Consider the following 21,291-nt stretch of genomic DNA (forward strand, 5'->3'; position numbering starts at 1 on the left):
TCGCGGGTTCGATCCCCGTACGGGCCAGCCTTTAGCATCGCCAAAGACCCACGGTGACGTCTTAGTCTCGTTTTATGGCATTTTGTGTGCAACAGTGACCATCTTGATGGAAGACTGGCAGAAAGCAGGCCTTAGAAAGTGGCAAGTTAAGCATTGCACTTCATGGCCGGTTAGCTCAGTTGGTTAGCGCATGGTGTTAATAACGCCAAGGACGCGGGTTCGATCCCTGTACGGGCCAGCCTTTAGCATCGCCAAAGACCCACAGTGGAGTTTTGGTCTCGTTTCAAGGCATTTTGTGTGCAACGTCTGACGTATTGATAGAAGAGTGGCAGAAAACCGGGCTCAGAAAGCGGTAAGAGAAGCATGGCGCCACATGGCCGCTTAGCTCAGTTGGTTAGAGCGTGGTGCTAATAACGCCAAGGTCGCGGGTTCGATCCCCGTACGGGCCAGCCTTTAGCATAGCCAAAATCCCACAGTGACGTTTTGGTCTTGTTTCAAGGCATTTTGTGTGCAATCTTTGATGTCTTGATGGAAGAGTGGCAGAAAACAGGGCTCACAAAGCGGTAAGAGAAGCAAGGCGCCACATAGCCAGTTAGCTCAGTTGGTTAGAGTGTGGTGCTAATAACGCCAAGGTCACGGGTTCGATCCAAGTACGGGTCAGCCTTTAGAATCGCCAAAGACCCACAGTGGCGTTTTGGTCTCGTTTCAAGGCATTTTGTGTGCAACGTTTGACGTATTGATGGAAGAGTGGCAGAAAACCGGGCTCAGAAAGCGGTAAGAGAAGCATGGCGCAACATAGCCGGTTAGCTCATTTGGTTAGAGCGTGGTGCTAATAACGCCAAGGTCGTGGGTTCGATCCCCGTACGGGCCAGCCTTTAGCATCGCCAAAGACCCACGGTGACGTCTTAGTCTCGTTTCAAGGCATTTTGTGTGCAACAGTGACCATCTTGATGGAAGACTGGCAGAAAGCAGGGCTTAGAAAGTGGCAAGTTAAGCATGGCTTTTAATGGCCTCTTAGCTCAGTTGGTTAGAGTGTGGTGCTAATAACACCAAGGTCGCGGGTTCGATCCCCGTACATGCCAGCCTTCAGCATCGCTAAAGACCCACAGTGGAGTTTTGGGCTCGTTTCAAGGCATTTTTTGTGCAAAAGTTATCATCTTGATGGAAGACTGGCAGAAAGATAGGCTTAGAAAGCGAATAGTTAACCATTGTCCTTCATGGCTGGTTAGCTCAGTTGGTTAGCGCGTGGTGCTTATAACCCCAAGGTTGCGGGTTCGATCCTCGTGCGGGTCAGCCTTTTAGCATCGCCAAAGACCCCCGGTGATGTTTTGGTCTCTTCTCAAGGCATTTTGTGTGCAACAGTGATCATCTTGATGGAAGACTGGCAGAAAGATGGGCTTAGAAAGCGGCAAGTTAAGCATTGCACTTCATGGCCGGTTAGCTCAGTTGGTTAGAGCATGGTGCTAAAAACGCCAAGGTCGCGGGTTCGATCCCCGTACTGGCCATCCTTTAGCATCGCCAAAGACCCACAGTGACGTCTTAGTCTCGTTTCAAGGCATTTTGTGTGCAACAGTGACTATCTTGATGGAAGACTGGCAGAAAGCAGGGCTTAGAAAGTGGCAAGTTAAACATGGCACTTAATGGCTGGTTAGCTCAGTTGGGTAGAGCGTGGTGCTAATAACGCCAAGGTTGCGGGTTCGATCCCCGTACGGGCCAGCCTTTAGCATTGCCAAAGACCCACGGTGATGTTTTGGTCTCTTTTCAAGGCATTTTGTGTGCAACAGTGATCATCTTGATATAAGACTGGCAGAAAGATGGGCTTAGAAAGCGGCAATTTAAGCATTGCAATTCATGGCCGGTTAGCTCAGTTGGTTAGAGCGTGGTGCTAATAACGCCAAGGTCGCGGGTTCGATCCCCGTACGGGCCAGCCTTTAGCATCGCCAAAGATCCACGGTGACGTTTTGGTCTCAATTCAAGGCATTTTTTGTGCAAAAGTGATCATTTTGATGGAAGACTGGCAGAAAGCAGGGCTTAGAAAGTGGCAAGTTAAGCATAGCACTTAATGGCCGGTTACCTCAGTTGGTTAGAGCGTGGTGCTAATAACGCCAATGTCGCTTGTTTGATCCTTGTACCAGCCAGCCTTTAGCACCGCTAAAGACCCACGGTGACGTCTTAGTCTCGTTTCAAGGCATTTTGTGTGCAACAGTAACCATCTTGATGGAAGACTGGCAGAAAGCAGGGCTTAGAAAGTGTCAAATTAAACATGGCACTTAATAACCCGTTAGCTCAGTTGGTTAGAGCGTGCTTTTAATAACGCCAAGGTCGCGGGTTCGATCCCCGTACGGGCCAGCCTTTAGCATCCCCAAAGACCCATGGTGACGTTTTTGGTCTCGTTTCAAGGCATTTTTTGTGCAAAAGTGATCATCTTGATGGAAGACTGGCAGAAAGATGGGCTTAGAAAGCGGCAAGTTAAGCATTGCACTTCATAGCCGGTTAGCTCAGTTGGTTAGAGCGTGGTGCTAATAACACTAAGGTCGCGGATTCGATCCCCGTACAGGCCAGCCTTTAGCATCGCCAAAGACCCACAGTGGAGTTTTGGTCTCGTTTCAAGGCATTTTGTGTGCAACGTTTGACGTATTGATGGAAAAGTGGCAGAAAACCGGGCTCAGAAAAGGGTAAGAGAAGCATGGCGCCACATGGCCGGTTAGCTCAGTTGGTTAGAGCGTGGTGCTAATAACGCCAAGGTCGTGGGTTCGATCCCCGTACGGGCCAGCCTTTGGCATCGCCAAAGACCCACGGTGACGTTTTGGTCTCGTTTCAAGGCATTTTTTGTGCAACAGTGATCATCTTGATGGATGACTGGCAGAAAGATGGGCTTAGAAAGCGGCAAATTAAGCATTGCACTTCATGGCCGGTTAGCTCAGTTGGTTAGAGCGTGGTGCTAATTACGCCAAGGTCTCGAGTTCGATCCCCATACGGGCCAGCCTTTAGCATCGCCAAAGACCCACTGTGACGTCTTAGTCTCGTATCAAGGCATTTTGTGAGCAACAGTGACCATCTTGATGGAAGACTGGCAGAATGCAGGGCTTAGAAAGTGGCAAGTTAAGCATGGCACATGACACCAGCCTTTAGCATCTCCAAAGACCCACGGTGATGTTTTTGTCTCTTCTCAAGGCATTTTGTGTGATGGAAAAGTGGCAGAAAACCGGGCTCAGAAAACGGTAAGAGAAGCATGGCACCACATGGCCGGTTAGCTCAGTTGGTTGGAGCGTGTTGCTAAAAAAGCCAAGGTCGCGGGTTCGATCCCCGTACGGGTCAGCCTTTAGCATCGCCAAAGACCCACAGTGACGTCTTAGTCTCGTTTCAAGGCATTTTGTGTGCAACAGTGATCATCTTGATGGAAGACTGGCAGAAAGATGGGCTTAGAAAGCGGCAAGTTAAGCATTGCGCTTCATGGCCGGTTAGCTCAGTTGGTTAGAGCGTAGTGCTAATAACGCCAAGGTTGCGGGTTCGATCCCCGTACAGTCCAGCCTTTAGCATCGCCAAAGACCCACAGTGACGTTTTGGTCTCGTTTCAAGGCATTTTGTGTGCAACAGTGATCATCTTGATGGAAGACTGGCAGAAAGCAGGTCTTAGAAAGTCGCAAGTTAAGCATGGTACTTAATGGCCGGTTAGCTCAGTTGGTTAGAGCGTGGTGCTAATAACGCCAAGGTCGCGGGTTTGATCCCCGTATGGGCCAGCCTTTAGCATCGCCAAAGACCCACGGTGACGTTTTGGTCTCGTTTCAAGGCATTTTTTGTGCAAAAGTGATCATCTTGATGGAAGACTGGCAGAAAGATGGGCTTAGAAAGCGGCAAGTTAAGCATTGCAATTCATGGTCGGTTAGCTCAGTTGGTTGGAGCATGCTTCTTATAACGCCAAGGTCGCGGGTTCGATCCCCGTACCGGCCAGCCTTTAGCATCGCCAAAGACCCACGGTGACGTTTTGGTCTCGTTTCAAGGCATTTTGTGTGCAAGGTTTGACGTCTTGATGGAAGAGTGGCAGAAAACCGGGCTCAGAAAGTGGTAAGAGAAGCATGGCGCTACATGGCCGGTTAGCTCAGTTGGATAGAGCGTGGTGCTAATAACGCCAAGGTTGCGGGTTCGATCTCCGTACTGGCCAGCCTTTAGCATCGCCAAAGACCCACAGTGGCGTTTTGGTCTCGTTTCAAGGCATTTTGTGTGCAACAATGATCAACTTGATGAAAGACTTGCAGAAAGATGGGCTTAGAAAGCGGAAAGTTAAGCATTGCTCTTCATGGCTGGTTAGCTCAGTTGGGTAGAGTGTGGTGCTAATAACGCCAAGGTCGCGGGTTCGAGCCCCGTACGGGCCAGTCTTTAGCATAGCGAAAGACCCACGGTGATATTTTAGTCTTGTTTCAAGGCATTTTGTGTGCAACAGTTACCATCTTGATGGAAGACTGGCAGAAAGATGGGCTTAGAAAGCGGCAAGTTAACCATTAAACTTCATGGCCAGTTAGCTCAGTTGGTTAGAGCGTGTTTCTAATAACGCCAAGGTCGCGGGTTCGATCTCCGTACGGGCCAGTCTTTAGCATTGCCAAAGACCCACAGTGGCGTTTTGGTCTCGTTTCAAGGCATTTTGTGTGCAACGTTTGACGTCTTGATGGAAGAATGGCAGAAAACCGGGCTCAGAAAGAGGTAAGAGAAGTATGGCGCAACATAGCCGGTTAGCTCATTTGGTTAGAGCGTGGTGCTAATAACGCCAAGGTCGCGGGTTCGATCCCCGTACGGGCCAGCTTTTAGCATCGCCAAAGACCCACAGTGATGTTTTGGTCTCTTTTCAAGGCATTTTGTGTGCAACAGAGACCATCTTGATGGAAGACTGGCAGAAAGCAGGGCTTAGAAAGTGGCAAGTTAAGCATAGCACTTAATGGCCGGTTAGCTCAGTTGGTTAGAGCGTGGTGCGAATAACGCCAAGGTCGCGGGTTTGATCCCCGTACGGGCCAACCTTCAGCATTGCCAAAGACCCACGGTGGTGTTTTGGTCTCTTTTCAAGGCATTTTGTGTGCAACAGTGATCATCTTGATGGAAGACTGGCAGAAAGATGGGCTTAGAAAGCGGCAAATTAAGCATTGCTCTTCATGGCCGGTTAGCTCAGTTGGTTAGAGCATGGTGCTAATAACGCCAAGGTCGCGGGTTCGATCTCCGTACTGGCCATACTTTAGCATCGCCAAAGACCCACAGTGACGTCTTAGTCTCGTTTCAAGGCATTTTGTGTGCAACTGTGCCCATCTTGATGGAAGACTGGCAGAAAGCAGGGCTTAGAAAGTGGCAACTTAAGCATGGTACTTAATGGCAGGTTAGCTCAGTTGGTTAGAGCGTGGTGCTAATAACGCCAAGGTCGCGGGTTCGATCCCCGTACGGGCCAGCCTTTAGCATCGACAAGGACCCACGGTGACGTTTTGTTCTCGTTTCAAGGCATTTTTTGTGCAAAAGTGATCATCTTGATGGAAGACTAGCAGAAAGATGGGCTTAGAAAGCGGCAAGTTAAGCATTGCTCTTCATGGCTGGTTAGCTCAGTTGGTTAGAGCGTGGTGCTAATAACGCCAAGGTCGCGGGTTCGAGCCCCGTACGGGCCAGCCTTTAGCATCGCCAAAGACCCACGGTGATGTCTTAGTCTCGTTTCAAGGCATTTTGTGTGCAACAGTAACCATCTTGATGGAAGACTGGCAGAAAGTAGGGCTTAAAAAGTGGCAAGTTAAACATGGCCCTTAATAACTGGTTAGCTCAGTTGGTTAGAGCGTGCTTCTAATAACGCCAAGGTCACGGGTTCGATCTCCGTACGGGCCAGTCTTTAGCATCGCCAAAGACCCACAGCGGCGTTTTGGTCTCGTTTCAAGGCATTTTGTGTGCAACGTTTGACGTCTTGATGGAAGAGTGGCAGAAAACCGGGCTCAGAAAGCGGTAAGAGAAGCATGGCTCCACATGGCCGGTTAGCTCAGTTGGTTAGAGCGTGGTGCTAATAACGCCAAGGTCGTACGGTCGATCCCCGTACGGGTTAGCCTTTAGCATCGCCAAAGACCCACGGTGACGTTTTGGTCTCGTTTCAAGGCATTTTTTGTGCAAAAGTGATCATCTTGATGGAAGACTGGCAGAAAGATGGGCTTAGAAAGCGGCAAGTTAAGCATTGCAATTCATGGCCGGTTAGCTCAGTTGGTTAGAGCGTGGTGCTAATAACGCCAAGGTCGCGGGTTCGATCCCCGTACGGGCCAGCCTTTAGCATCGCTTAAGACCCACGGTGACGTTTTGGTCTCGTTTCAAGGCATTTTGTGTGCAACAGTGACCATCTTGATGGAAGACTGGCAGAAAGCAGGGCTTAGAAAGTGGCAAGTTAAGCATGGCACTTAATGGCCATTAGCTTAGTTGGTTAGAGTGTGGTGCTAATAACGCCAAGGTCGTGGGCTTGATCCCCGTACGGGTCAGCCCTTAGCATCGCCAAAGACCCACGGTGACGTTTTGGTCTCGTTTCAAGACATTTTGTGTGCAACATTTGACATCTTGATGGAAGAGTGGCAGAAAATAGCACTCCAAAATTGGCAAGGGAAGTGTGGCGCCACATGGCCGGTTAGCTCAGTTGGTTAGAGCGTGGTGCTAATAACGCTAAGGTCGTGGTTTCAATCCCCTTACGGCTATCCTTTAGCATCGCCAAAGACTCACGGTGACGTTTTGGTCTCGTTATAAGGCATTTTTTGTGCAATGTTTGACATCTTGATGGAAGTGTGACAGAAAACAGGGCTCAGAAAGCAGCAAGGGAAAAATGGCACCACATGGCCGGTTAGCTCAGTTGATTAGAGCGTGGTGCTAATAACGTCAAGGTTGCCGGTTCGATCCCCGTACGGGACAGCCCATACCATTGCCAAAGACCCACGGTGACGTTTTGGTCTCATTTAAAGGCATTTTGTGTGCAACGTTTTACGTCATGATGGAAGACTGGCAGAAAACCGGGCTAAGAAAGTGGCAAGGTAAGCATGGCGCCACATGACTGGTTAGCTCAGTTGGTTAGAATGTGGTGCTATTAACGCCAAGGTCGTGGGTTTGATCCCCGTACGGGCCAGCCTTTAGCATCGCCAAAGACCCACAGTGACATTTTGGTCTCGTTATAAGGCATTTTGTGTGCAAAGTTTGACGTCTTGATGGAAGAGTGGCAGAAAACAGGGCTCAGAAAGCGGCAAGGGAAGCTTGGCGCCATATGGCTGGTTAGCTCAGTTGGTTAGAGCGTGGTGCTAATAACACCTAGTTCGTGAGTTCGATCCCTGTACGAGCCTTCCTTTAGCATTGCCAAAGACTCACGGTGATGTTTTGGCTTCGTTCCAAGGCATTTTGTGTGCAACGGTGGAAGTCTAGATAGAAGACTGGCAGAAATTCGAGCTTAGAAAGTGGCAAGGGAAGCATGACACCTCATGGTCTGTTAGCTCAGTTGGTTAGAGCATAATGCTAATAACGCCGCGGGTTCGATCCATGTACAGGTTAGCCTTTAGCACCTCCAAAGACCCACAGTGATGTTTTGGTCTTGTTTCAAGGTGTTTTTTGTGCAACAGTGGTCATTTTGATGGAAGACTGGCAGAAAGCAGCAAGTTAAGCATGGCACTTCGTAGCCGGTTAGCTCAGTTGTTTAGAGCGTGGTGCTAATAACGCCAAGGTCGCAGGTTCGATCCCAGAGCAGGCTAGCTTTTAGCATCGTCAAAGACCCACGCTGACGTTTTGGTCTCATTATAAGGCATTTTGTGTGCAACGTTTGACGTCTTTATGGAAGAGTGGCAGAAAACAGGGCTCAGAAAGCGGCAAGGGAAGTAGGGCACCATCTGGTTGGTTAGCTCAGTTGGTTAGAGTGGTGATAATAACACCAAGTTTGCGGGGTTGGTCCCCGTACACACCAGCCTTTAGAATCGATAAAGACCCACGTTGACATTTTGATCTTGTTTCAAGGCATTTTGTGTGCAACGGTGGACATCTAGATGGAAGACTGGCAGAAAACAGGGCTCAGAAAGCAGCAAGGGAAGCATGGCACCACATGGCTGGTTAGCTCCGTCAGTTAGAGCGTGGTGCTAATAACGCCAATTTCGCGGGTTCAATCCCCTTACAGGCCAACCTTTAGCATCACCAAAGACCCACGGTGACGTTTTGGTCTCGTTTCAAGGCAATTTGTGCGCAAAGGTGGACGTATAGATGGAAGACTGGCAGAAAACAGGGCTCAGAAAGCATCAAGGGAAGCAGGGCTCCACATGGCAGGTTAGCTCAGTTGGTTAGAGCGTGGTGATAATAACGCCAAGGTTGCGGGTTTGAGCCCCGTACAGGCCAGCCTTTAGAATTGCCAAAGACTCACGGTGATGTTTTGGTCTCGTTTCAAGGCATTTTGTGTGCAACGGTGGACATTTAGATGGAAGACTGGTAGAAAACAGGGCTCAGAAAGTGGCAAGGGAAGCTTGGCTCCATATGGCCGGTTAGCTCAGTTGTTTAGAGCGTGGTGCTAATAACGCCAAGGTCACGGCTTTGATCCCTGTACAGGTCAGCCTTTAGCATCGCCAAAGACCCACGGTGACGTTCTGGTCTTGTTTCAAGGCATTTTGTGTGCAACGGTGGACATCTAGATGGAAGACTGCAGAAAACAGGGTTCAGAAAGCAGCAAGGGAAGCATGGCACCACCTGACCGGTTAGCTCCATTGGTTAGAGCATGGTGTTTATAACGCCATGGTCGTGGGTTAGATCCCTGTACGGGCTAACCTTTAGCATCACCAAAGACCCACATTGACATTTTGGTCTCGTTTCAAGGCATTTTGTGTGCATCGGTGGACATCTAGATAGAAGACTGGCAGAAAACAGAGCTCAGAAATTGGTAAGGGAAGCATGGTGCCACCTGACCGGTTAGCTCAGTTGATTAGATCGTGGTGCTAATAACACCAAGGTTGCGGGTTCGATCACCGTACGGGGCAACCTTCAGCATGGCCAAAAACCCACGGTGACGTTTTCGTCTTGCTTCAAGGCATTTTGTGTGCAACGCTGGACGTCTTGATGGAAGACTGGCAGAAAACAGGGCTCAGAAAGTGGCAAAGGAAGAAGAGCGCTACATGGCCGGTTACGTCAGTTGGTTAGAGCGTGGTGCTAATAATGCTAAGATCGTGTGTTCGTGTGCATCGCCAAAGACCCACGGTGATGTTTTGGTCTCATTTCAAAACATTTTTTTTTGCAACGGTGGACATCTAGATTGAAGACTCGCAGGAAGCAGGGCTTAGAAAGTGGCAAGGGAAGCATGGCACCTCATGGTCGGTTAGCTCACTTCATTAGAGCGTGGTGCTAGTAACGCCAAAGTCGCGGGTTAGATCCTCGTACGGGCTATCGTTTCCAAAGACAGCTATTTTGGCTGCGTAGTGAAGCCATATAAAAACTCAACATGTAAGAATTTGTTGACATTGCATTTTTAAATATTCTACTGCTTATCAGTACATGGCATGAAATTCTAAATGTAAACAGAATGAATTACAATTCTGAAATACAAATCTCTCCTAAATAAATAAACTTTTATAGGGTTCTGTGAATTGGACTTTGGAGGGAGAAGGGTAATGCAATAAAGAGAAGTTTTATTGGTAACCTTCCAGATATCTATAACCTAATCGTTCTCTATTCTTCTCTCCGTCGATCCAAATGTGAAATTGTATAAATATAAGTTTTCTTTAGAGGAAAACTCCCAACTAATGACAATTCACTATATTCATGTTTATATAAAAAGTACCAAAATTTTTTAATTGACCCCTACTATGGAATGATGTTTCTATCCTTCAGTTTTCAGCACTCTTGGTTTTTCGTGTTGGTAAAATTACCAACCTAAATACACCCTGCCAAGATCTGATCCACACATTAGTTATGGCAACTGGTGGATTGCGTGGCAACGATACTAAGTGGGTGTTACTAGAAGTGTCAAACTGGACATGCAACTGTGAAGCAAGCTCCTACTCAGCTCAGAGTAGTGTTATAAAGGCAGCAATAGTCAATATACTTTTAATATTGGAAGCTTAGATTAAAAAGGATAATCTGTTTTCCCTTAGTCATAACAGCAGCACAAGTGGGGTATTCTGCCCCTGTGTGCTGGTAGGACAGATGAAATTTTTAATTAATTAACCAGCCACAACCTGGCCCTATAAGAGGGCACAAGGACCTCCCACCTGCGTGTTAATACAAGAGTACATAATCTATACAACACACATAACAATAATTTACAAAAAGTAATAGGGAGGGAGCCTTGTGCTGCTGTTATGATTAAGGGAAAACAGATTATCCTTTATAATCTAAGCTTCCCTGTCATCAAACAGCAGCACAAGTGGGGAGGTAGCAAGTAATCCCCCCACTCAGGTAGGGTTTCCTCGGCCCATAGAGGTCAGGATTGACCACCCAAAGCCATCGCGACAGACGCCCGGGAGTTTAGGCGGTATTGCCTTACAAAGGTGAGGGGAGAGGACCAAGAGGCGGCCGCACAGATGTGCTCTAATGGAACTGCCGACCTCTCCGCCCAAGATGAAGACAACGCCTGGGTCGAATGCACCGTTAGGCACTCAGTAGGGGACAAACTCCGAGTTGATAAGGCCATCTTGAGGGTGGGTCACATAAAGCCGCCAACACGATCCCAAGGTCCCATTGGGGAACGGGGGCTGAGACCGAAGGTCTAATTCTCATTGTACCCCTAAAGAACCCTTTCACTAAGGGGTGTTGAGATAAACGCCTCCTCAGATAGGCAGACAAAGCGGCTACCTGTACCTTCAAGGTTGCTGGAGATAGCCCTTTGTCTAGGCCATCCTGGAGGAGCTCCAGTATTGATTCCACCCCTGCCCTGCTCCGACCCCCAGGTTCTGAAGACATTCCAGACTCTGTGGTAGCTCCTATTTGTGGATTCCGCTTTGGCACAGGAGATAGTTCTCAGGACGGCCTCTGACAGCCCACTATGACTTAATAGGGACTGGTCAACCTTCAGGCTGTCAGGTTGAATCTCCTCAGAACCTGGCATCTCTGACCTCCTTGAGTGACCAGGTCTGGGAGAGGGGGAAGCCTCCAATATACGCCATGACTCATGTCTATGAGCTGGGCGAACCAAGTCCTCTTGGGCCAGAATGGTATTGTGGCAGTCGCCTGGACTTGGTCCTGTCTTATTTCCATCAGTACTCTGGTATGATGGGTATTGGAGGGAATATGTAAACCAGCCTGAACCTCCATGGCATGGACAGGGCATCCACTGCCAAGGGATCGTTCTCCTGGTACAGAGAGCAGAACTTCTCCACCTTGGCGTTGAGTCGGGTTGCCATGAGGTCGACTTGTTGGAACACCTCTGGATTGAGGGACCATTCTCCTGATATGGTAATACCTCGACTCAACCGATCCGACACTATGTTCAGGGAGCCCTTGATGTGAACAGTGGATAAATGGGTCAGACTCTTATCTGCCTAGATTTGTTTCTTTCAGGAGAGCTTTGGATCTGGTTCCTCCTCTTATCTCTCAGACCGCACTTTCAGCGTATCATTTGCGGGCTCTGTTTCCTCCCCTCTTTCCCTTGCTGTTGGGGTTCCTCAGGGCTCGGTCCTAGGCCCCCTGCTTTTTTCTCTCTACACAGCCCCCATTGGACAAACCATCACCAGATTTGGCCTCAGGTACCATCTTTATGCTGACGACACCCAATTATACACATCTTCCCGTGACATCACCCCTGCACTAATACAGAACACCAGCAACTGTCTCTCTGCTGTCTCTAATATCATGTCCTCGCTCTGTCTGAAACTAAATCTCTCTAAGGCTGAACTACTACTGTTTCCACCATCTAACAGATCTGTCCCTGATATATCCATTGCAGTCTCAGGCCTTACTATAACTCCTAGGCAGCAGGCCCGCTGCCTCGGGGTCATGTTTGACGCAGACCTTTCCTTCACCCCTCATATTGAATCACTCGCACGTTCATGTCACCTTCACCTCAAAAATATCTCCAGAATACGTCCTTTCCTTACCAGAGATACACTAAAGACACTTATTGTCTCTCTGATTCATTCTCGCCTTGACTACTGTAACTCCTTACTAATCGGTCTTCCCCTCACTAAACTCTCCCCTCTACAATCTATTCTGAATGCAGCGGCCAGGCTCATCTACCAGGCTAGACGCTACAGCGATGCCTCCGGTCTCTGCCAGTCGCTACATTAGCTGCCTATTCAATATAGAATAAAATATAAAGTTATCACCCTCATCCACAAGGCTCTCCATAATGCCGCACCTCCGTACATCTCCTCCCTCATCTCTGTCTACCGCCCAACCCGTGCTCTTCGCTCACTCAATGACCTAACACTTACATCCTCTATTATCAGAACCTCCCACGCTCGTATACAAGACTTCTCCTGAGTTGCACCACTTCTCTGGAATGCTCTACCCCGGACAATCAAATTAACTCCCAATTTCTACTGTTTCAAACGCAAACTAAAGACTTTTCATCTTTTCAGACAGGCCTATCACAATTCCTAATGCAAACCCTTCCGTTCTTGATGCCTTTTCAGCCTAACATATTTGTCCATGCTCTATCCACATGTTAAAGGACACTACTAGTGACGGCCCATAAAGCTTTGTTTGTGTAATGGCTGCAACCCCTATTACAAAATTGTCTGAACACTGTATAAGCAATGCCGCCCCTCCTACCTCTTGTGTCATCCCCTCTACCTCATAGATTGTAAGCTCTTGTGAGCAGGGCCCTCAGTCCCATTGTGTGAAATGACGTTCTTTGTTATGTATGTCTGTATCTGAACCCTACAAATTGTACAGTGCTGCGGAATATTTTGGCGCTATATAAATAAAATTTATTATTATTATATTATTCCTCCCTGTTTGTTCAGGCACAAAACTGTGGTCTTGTTGTCCGACTGGCCTCTGACAGCCTTCCCCTTGAGAATATGGGGTGAAGTGCAGCAATGCCAGGCATACCACCTTGAGTTCCCTCTGGTTGGAAGATCCTACTTCCGGGCTGCTCCAACAACCTTGCACAGTCCTCACGTCCACATGGGGTCCCCATCCCGACTGGGATGCATCTGTTGTCAACAGAGTCCAATACTGGTTGGACTAAGGACCTTCGGTCTTTCAGGAGTATTCACCTTCTGAGGGAAAGACATGTACTGGGAGAAAGGCAGATCCTCTTCAGGAGTCCTCCTAGAGACCCGTTGCAGGTCTGCAACATTTTCGTCTGGAGCGGATAGGAATACCATAAAGCCTAATGGGTCACCCTGACTGAGGGTGACATTAGGCCTAGGACTCTCGTGGTTCTGATGGATACACGCCGCGTTTGTAGAGAAAACGGGCGGCCGCCTCTGTCTTCAGACTCCTTGCAGCGGATAATGAGATCTGCAGAGCCACTGAGTCTAACCCTGGAACCTTCTTCAGGGTGGATGATACTACCTCAGATTTCTCCCAAATGATTAGCCAGCATAGCCTCTGAAGGAAGGGGATGGCTATCTGTGGACGTTATTGGAAGAATGGAGCTGACTGAGCTTTTATGAGCCAGTCGTCAAATAGGGAACTACGAACAGACCTTGAAGTCTGAGGGCGGCAGCGACGGGAGCCATCACCTTAGCGAAGGTGTGAGGAGTGGAAGAGGTGCCGAAGGGTAGGTCGGCAAACTGGTAATGCCTCTGTGAACGGACTCTTGGATCCTCCTAAGGGCGTCCACGTCCAGGACTCTCGGGCGAGTAGATCCACGCCCTCTACCAGAGGCCTCCCGTGTGCCTCTGGAGGCTTGGGGCAGGGACTTGCCCTTAATGTCCGCGAGACCCTCCATCAAATTGTTCAGTCTGCGTCCAAGAGTCTTCTTGGCTCAAACGGTAGCACATAGCGCAAATTTTGATGAGGTTACAGCCTTCCAGGGCTTTAGTCAGAGAGGTCTCCTTGTCGCGGTGGATAGAGCCATGTTCGTAGAGGCTACTATCAATTGTTAACGGGAGGCTTCGCCCATGAAGTCAGCAGCCATAAACAGGGAGGACATTGAGGACGTTATGTCGTCCTTAGGGACCCCGGAATCAATAATCCGTTCTAGCTGGGCAAGACGGGGAACATAAGCTATCGCTAAAGTAGTGGAGGCTATGGCCACAAAGGCCGAAGCTGAGGCTGCGGCCACACACGTCGGTCCAGAAGGTCTTGTAAATTGGAACCATCATCCAGAGGGACCACCGTACGTCGAGAGAGCTCCGCGACTGCCAAATCCACCTTAGGAGGCAGACCCAAAGGATCTAGCTGTGATGAGGCTATGGGGTACAGGGTCTTTACCTCTGACAGTCCTCTGTTCATAAATAGGGACTGGAATTAAGATGAGCTCTCTCCGCATGTTTCCACTCGGTCTCCATCAGCTTGGCCAAAGCTGCGTCCACTTGGAAAGGCGCCTGCCCCCCCAGAGGTGGATGGGGAGGCTTCCCCATCAACATCCTTGGTCGCCTGACTGGATGGCCTTCAGCAGCCTTCTTTCCCCTGGGGAGTACAGGTCTGCTGGTACTGGAGCTTCGTCATCAGCTGAGATGGTCTGATCATTCACGCGTAGATGCTCCAGAGATGGAAGGGATAAGTGCCTATCTGTGCGCAATTTCTCGTTTTGGAGATATGGGATGTAGAACCCCTATATCCTTGAGAATCCTTCCTGAATTCTTTTACCTCAGGAGGAGCGCCTCAGCAGGAGCGGAAGCAGTATCAATGCAGATATAAAAACCCCAATACGTTTTTTTTTTTTTTTTCCTTTTCCTGAATATCAGGCCAAAGAGAACTCTTCCTACTGTCAGGAAGAGGTATTTTGCAGACAGCGCAGCCATATACCTCCACTTGGAGGAAGACACCCGTCTTACTCTGGACCACAGGTAAACCAAGACCTTCTATTTTTACGGGGCTGAGGCACTTCAGCGCTAATACACTTCTGTGAGAACACACAGGAACCAATTCCCACCACCTAGGGTGGTTACAAATGCAATTTCCCAGATATGCCTGTAGCTATAGCCAGCTACAGGTACCCGACCTAGACAAAAAACTAGGTAGCCCCACCGGAAACTAGTACGGCAGTGCTCCCAGTGCAAACTGCCCCTTAAATAGGTCCAGGGCCGGAGGGGGCGTGGCCTGTCGCTGCATCAGGCCTCAAACTTAAAACAAACCCTCGCCAGAGGATTTTAATAATGGTGGTAAAAGAAAAAGAAAACCGCCACTCGCCACCAAGGGAGCTCACTATCAAGAATAGTCTTCCCTTGAGCACCTTCAGCCTACCCTGCCTGGGGCTGTGAGAGTTGCTGGAGATCAGTGATCCTCACTGACATAAGACTGGCTGCTGTTCACACTAGCTGCGATTTAAGGCAGTGGCAGCGGCTCAGCTTAACAGCCGAGCGAGACCACAGAGCCTGATGAGGGAAGAGAAACTCCCCTCACCCCAGCTGTGACAGCAGCCCTGGTAAGTGTGCACAGGCACTGACAAACACAACAGAATGGGAGATGACCGACTGCCCATAGCAATGGAAGATTATGAAAATAATCTGTTTTCCCTTAGCCCAAACAGCAGCACAAGATGGGGTATTCCTGCCCCTGTGTGCTGTTAGGACAGGTGGAACTTTTAATTAGCTAACAGTTTTTCCCCCTATAAGAGGCCAGAGCGACCTCCTCCCCCCTGTGTTAGTCAAAAAGTATAAAAGGCAATATAACAATACAAACATTACCATAAACAATGGGAGGGAGCCCTGTGCTGCTGTTTGGGCTAAGGGAAAACAGATTATCTTCATAATCTTCCATTCCCCCTACGCCAAACAGCAGCACAAGATGGGGATCTAGCAAGTAAAATCCCAACTAGGGTGGGAGATCTTGGCAAGCAGATGCCAAGACAGAATGTCCGAAGGCTGTGGCCTCTGAGCTGCGCCAGTCCAATCTGCAGTGTCTGGCGAACATCAGATGAAACCTCCAGGAAGCAGCAGAACATATCTGCTCTAAGGAGAGCGAGCGTCTCTCTGACCGGGAATTTGGTCCAATTCCGGTACTGGTAGGTCTGGAGCGCGAAGAGAGCAAGCGATGGCCTCCCTGATCCATCTTGACAGGGTGGCTTTAGAGGCTTTAACACCTTTGTTATGGCCGTAGGTATTGACGAGCAGGTTCTTCGAAAGGAAGCTGTACAATCCAAATATATGCGCAGATATATGTGACCCTAGGACAAAATCCCTGGATGAACCCAAGTTGAACCCTATCAGGGAAAAAGGTAATGAATGGCTCCGAGGCAATCAAAGCTTGTAATTCTCCAACCCTTTTGGCAGAGGTAATTGCCAACAAGAAGGTTATCTTGTAGGCGAGATATCTCCAGTCCACTTCTGTTAAGAGTTCAAAGGGGGAGAACAAAGCCCCTGAAGAACCGCAGCCAAGTCCCATTGCGGGACAGGGGGCTGCATCTGAGGGCGGAGCCTAGAGGCCCCTTTAAGGAATTACTTTAATAGAGGATCTTGTTATAACCAGGTCCCTAGAAGAGCGGAAAGTGCTGAACCTTCAGGGTAGCTGGAGTTAGCCCCTTATCCAGGTCACTCTGTAGGAACTCCAAGACCGATTCGATAGCAGAGTTATTAAGCTGCCTATCCGAGATCCTTTGGTAACTCCTGTTAGTTGAATCCGCTCTTGAATGGGCCAACGTTCTTAGAACGGCCTGGGATAATCGTCTATCTCCGTATACGATGCGGTCAACCTCCAGGCCATGAGGTTGAACCTGTCCAGGTCCTGGCAGAGCTGTCAGTTCAGAATTACCAGGTTTTGGACTTGTGGAAGCCTCCAGTAGGTCCCTTGACTCATTAGGATGAGGTGGGTAACCCATGCCCTCTTTTGGCCAGAACGGCATGATCACTATTGCCGAAGTCTGGTCCTGCCTGAGTTTCGCCAATACCTTCGGAATCATCAGAATAGGAGGAAAAACGTATGCCAGTTTGAACCTCCAAGGTATTGACAGGGCATCTACCGCCAAAGGATTGTCTTCCCGGTAGAGGGAGCAAAACCTCGTCACTTTGGCGTTGTACTGGGTGGCCATCAGGTCCACCTCGGGGAGACCCCACATCTCAGTGAGATAATGAAAGATGTCTGGATTTTAGGGACCATTCGCCTGTCGTCACCAGGCCTCTGCTTAGCTGATCCGCAAGGATGTTCAGCCCACTTCGAATATGAACCGCTGATAGTTGTGAAAGATTCCTCTCCACCAGGAGAATATTAGATTTGTCACCTGCAGAAGCGAGGGGGATCTGGTTCCCTCCTTGTTTGCTGATATATCGGACTGCTGTTAAGTTGTCTGTTCTCACTCTCACAGCTTTCCTTTGCAGGTGGGGTGCAAACATTAGAAGCACACGGTGCACCGCAGTGAGCTCTCGCCAGTTGGACAAATGAGCCTTCTCTAAGCTGGTTCCAGGTCCCACGTACCGGGGTCTTCCCCAGAAGCACTCCCCATCTTGTGAGGGAGGCATCTGTGGTCAACAGGGTCCAGGATGTCTGGACCGTGGATTTCCCATCTCTGAGCTGGGACCACCAAGCCAGTGATCGATGGGTTCTGATGGATAACTGGATATGCCTCTGTAGCCCCGAAGGACTGTGGTTCCCGACTCTCAGGATCTCGCACTGTAAGGGGCGCATGTGCCATAGGGCCCACAGAACTGCCTTGATGGCTGCGGACATGAGACCTAGGACCTTCATGGCGGTCCTGATAGTAACCTTCCGGGTTGTGGATAGGTGATGAGCCGCTTGACCAATCTTCTCCTTCCAAGGAGGAGGCAGGGAGATCATCATGCTGAGAGAATCAAAGATAAACCCCAGAAATTGAATCGGGATAGATGGAACCACTACCGACTTCTGCCAGTTTATTAGCCAGCCCAGCTCATTTAGGAAAGCCACAGTGGATTCCAACTGTGTAGCAAGCACCTCCTTTGACCGGGCTTTTAGGAGCCATTCGTCTAGTTATGGGACAATAAGATCCCTTGGAGGCGCAGGGCGGCTACGACCGGGGCCACTACCTTTGTGAAGGTGTGGGGGGCCAAGGATTTGCCGAATGGGAGAGCTGTCTAGATAAAGTTGCTTGATGCCCTGAAGAGGGAGGGTCCTTACGTATTTGTCTGGCTTGAACAAGTTGAAGGACCGATGGATCTTGGATAAGCCGTGATCAGGCGGACATATGATGAGACCAAATAGCCTACCCAGCCGATCTAGATGTGCTCTCCTCAGAGAGGGAGGCATAGGTAGTCAACAGGGTCTGGCGTTAGCTGGACCATGGCCACTCTCCACCAGAGAGGGATGCCTCAGTGGTCAACAGGGTCCAGATAAATTGGACCGTGGACTCTACATTCAATTTCATGTTCCTCCTATGGAACGCTTATCTGGATGTGCTCTCCACCAGAGAGGGAGACATAGATAGTCAACAGGGTCCGGCCTTAGCTGGACCGTGGACACTCTCCACCAGAGAGGGATGCATCAGTGGTCAACAGGGTCCAGATAAATTGGACCGTGGACTCTACATTCAATTTCATGTTCCTCCTATGGAACGCTTATCTGGATGTGCTCTCCACCAGAGAGGGAGACATAGGTAGTCAACAGGGTCCGGCCTTAGCTGGACCGTGGACACTCTCCACCAGAGAGGGATGCATCAGTGGTCAACAGGGTCCAGATAAATTGGACCGTGGACTCTACATTCAATTTCATGTTCTTCCTATGGAACGCTTATCTGGATGTGCTCTCCACCAGAGAGGGAGACATAGGTAGTCAACAGGGTCCGGCCTTAGCTGGACCGTGGACACTCTCCACCAGAGAGGGATGCATCAGTGGTCAACAGGGTCCAGATAAATTGGACCATGAACTCTTCATCCAATTCCACTTTATTCCTATGGAACTTTTCTCTAGATTCGCCCCACTAGTGAGAGAGAGGCGTTTATAGTCAACAGGGTCCAGCGCTAGCTGGACCATGGACATCCCGTCCTTAAGATGGAACCCCACCTGGATGAAAGAAAAATTTTGAGGAATAACTAAATTGGCTTGACCCAGACTGCTGAGTTTTTTTGTCAGCTGGATGACACAGCCTCCTCCATCCAATTCCTCATTGCCCGTATGGGAATCTCCTGTAGATGCGCTCTCTACCGGAGAGGGCTGTCTCTGTGGTCAACAGGGTCCAGACTATCTGGACATGGACATCCAGCCCTTAAAATGAAGCCCCTGCAGGCCCCACGGGTTGTGATTCCAGGCCTCAGACTTACCTTCTGCAGGCCGCATGCGCTATATGGCCCAAGGGACTGCAACTGCAGACCCTGACATAAGATCCAGTAACCTTTGGCAGTTAGGATGGAAACCCGCTGTATCACCTATAAATAATGCACTGCTGATATGATCTTCTCCCACCTAGAGGAGGGAGATTTTCAAACAGACAGAGTCCAGCATGAAGTTTAGAGACTTTCTCCATGTGAATGGACCATGAGAACCACAAGTACCTTATTAACTTTTTTTTTTTTTTTTTCACGAATGCAAAGTGCAACTGGGATTGAACCCAGGATACTGTGGATTCAGGCATACAAGTCTGTAACCCTACAGCTTGAGCCACTAGGGCTTCTATTTCTAAGTAAGACCTCTTATGAAAACTGGGAGAGGGAACCTTACCAGAAATCTCATGTACTCCTTCACCCAGGAGATGACAACAATAAATGAAGGGCTCCTAGCTGGAGGACCCCGTACTGACAGCAGTGCAGACATGCATAACCTTACAACAAATTGCCTTAGCGCATCCACCATCATGTGAGCAATAAGCAAATATGCACCTAATAAGTAATGATAGTACATAGGTATCTGAACCCTTCTTTTAGGTTCACAGCATATAGTCCCCACTTAGGAATTAAATGCACATTGAAAAACCGCAAGAAATAAAAAAAAAAATTTGGTTGGATCTTACCATAATGGCGGTGAATCGACTTCGATATTGTGAAGTTGACAGAGTGTCCATAGCAATAGAAATTAGTGCTTTTAGTCTCTGCAGTGAACACAGAGGGAAAGCTGAAAGAGGACACGGCTTACCTTACTGCAGGGCAATAAATGAACTGCAGCTGAAAAAGTCAGTAACCTGCACAAGGCAGGTGAGACAAAAGACTGCAGTATAAACCTAGATCTTTCACTCAGAAAGAAGGGAAAGAGAAGAAAGGATCTAAGACACCTTATTCTAAACCATAGAGGAGGCCACAGCCTCCTCCACCTGTCCAGTCGCACAGGACAGAAAAAAACACAGGGGGGAGGAGGTCGCTCTGGCCTCTTATAGGGGGAAAAACTGTTAGCTAATTAAAAGTTCCACCTGTCCTAACAGCACACAGGGGCAGGAATACCCCATCTTGTGCTGCTGTTTGGCGTAGGGGGAATAGCCATTAATGCTTTAGTTTCTGCACGTGTCTGCTGAGAAAGGGATCTGGGACATCATAGCCTGCAAGAAATTTCACTTCATGACACTGGAGCAGCATGACCAAAACACACTGGGAGGACTTCAGAGCATCGGGGAAAGGTGAGTATTACTTTTGAATGATCTTTTTTTGTTCTTTTTTCACCTTCCGTATCCTACTTAAAAATTATTTTTTTTTACTTGGAAAACCAGTTTAATAATTGATGACATATCCTTAAGTCATCAATATTCAGGACCGCCAACAATCAGCTGGGAAGGGTTGCAAATTCTACCACTTGAACGGAATTGAGTTGTGACCGATGAATGTGACATCATATGGCCTGTGAAGCAGAAGCAGCACTTAGGGAGTTGATCTACAGGGGTCCCAAGTGTTAGGCCCCCGCTGATCTTCCATTGATGATTTCTCCAAAGGATCGGTCATCAATTAATAAGTCCCAGAAAACCCCTTTAAATTAGTCTATCGTCATTGTCACATCGCAAGAGTTGCATTCAAGGTCCCCGTAATTCCCAGATGTATTGTATCTATTGAAGTGGCTGGTATTACACAAATGTAGGCAGAGACGGCAGAGGACCCCTGTACAAAAGGAGCGATACTGATGGTAGTAGAAGCCAGATAGAAGAGCAAACCCTATTGGTTCTATATTTACCTATCTTTACCTTAACATATAAGTGTTCAGAATGATTTTTGATTTGTATGGAATTCAGTGAGCTTGCATTACTGAATAGGATATTTAACATGTCCATTCATATGCCATCACCAGCTTAGAAATCTAACACATACTATAAAGCTTTCGTCACTGATAACAGCTGAATATTCGGAA

At 48.6% G+C, this 21,291-nt stretch overlaps 7 non-coding genes across 7 annotated transcripts; all 7 read left to right on the forward strand.

Moving 5' to 3' along the window:
• The first annotated feature begins 1,431 nt into the window (after window positions 1-1,431).
• TRNAF-AAA (transfer RNA phenylalanine (anticodon AAA)) lies at window positions 1,432-1,505 on the forward strand. The gene has a single exon. It is a non-coding gene; the product is annotated as a tRNA-Phe (tRNA).
• Window positions 1,506-1,853: 348 nt separating this feature from the next.
• Window positions 1,854-1,927, forward strand: TRNAI-AAU (transfer RNA isoleucine (anticodon AAU)). Its single transcript has one exon. It is a non-coding gene; the product is annotated as a tRNA-Ile (tRNA).
• Window positions 1,928-2,698: 771 nt separating this feature from the next.
• TRNAI-AAU (transfer RNA isoleucine (anticodon AAU)) lies at window positions 2,699-2,772 on the forward strand. The gene has a single exon. It is a non-coding gene; the product is annotated as a tRNA-Ile (tRNA).
• An 894-nt stretch (window positions 2,773-3,666) lies between these two features.
• Window positions 3,667-3,740, forward strand: TRNAI-AAU (transfer RNA isoleucine (anticodon AAU)). Its single transcript has one exon. It is a non-coding gene; the product is annotated as a tRNA-Ile (tRNA).
• Window positions 3,741-5,143: 1,403 nt separating this feature from the next.
• On the forward strand, window positions 5,144-5,217 carry TRNAI-AAU (transfer RNA isoleucine (anticodon AAU)). The gene has a single exon. It is a non-coding gene; the product is annotated as a tRNA-Ile (tRNA).
• Window positions 5,218-5,565: 348 nt separating this feature from the next.
• On the forward strand, window positions 5,566-5,639 carry TRNAI-AAU (transfer RNA isoleucine (anticodon AAU)). The gene has a single exon. It is a non-coding gene; the product is annotated as a tRNA-Ile (tRNA).
• Window positions 5,640-6,198: 559 nt separating this feature from the next.
• TRNAI-AAU (transfer RNA isoleucine (anticodon AAU)) lies at window positions 6,199-6,272 on the forward strand. Its single transcript has one exon. It is a non-coding gene; the product is annotated as a tRNA-Ile (tRNA).
• The last annotated feature ends 15,019 nt before the right edge of the window (window positions 6,273-21,291 follow it).

This window comes from Leptodactylus fuscus, chromosome 5, assembly GCF_031893055.1.
Source record: "Leptodactylus fuscus isolate aLepFus1 chromosome 5, aLepFus1.hap2, whole genome shotgun sequence".
In the NCBI taxonomy this organism is placed as follows: Eukaryota; Metazoa; Chordata; class Amphibia; order Anura; family Leptodactylidae; genus Leptodactylus; species Leptodactylus fuscus.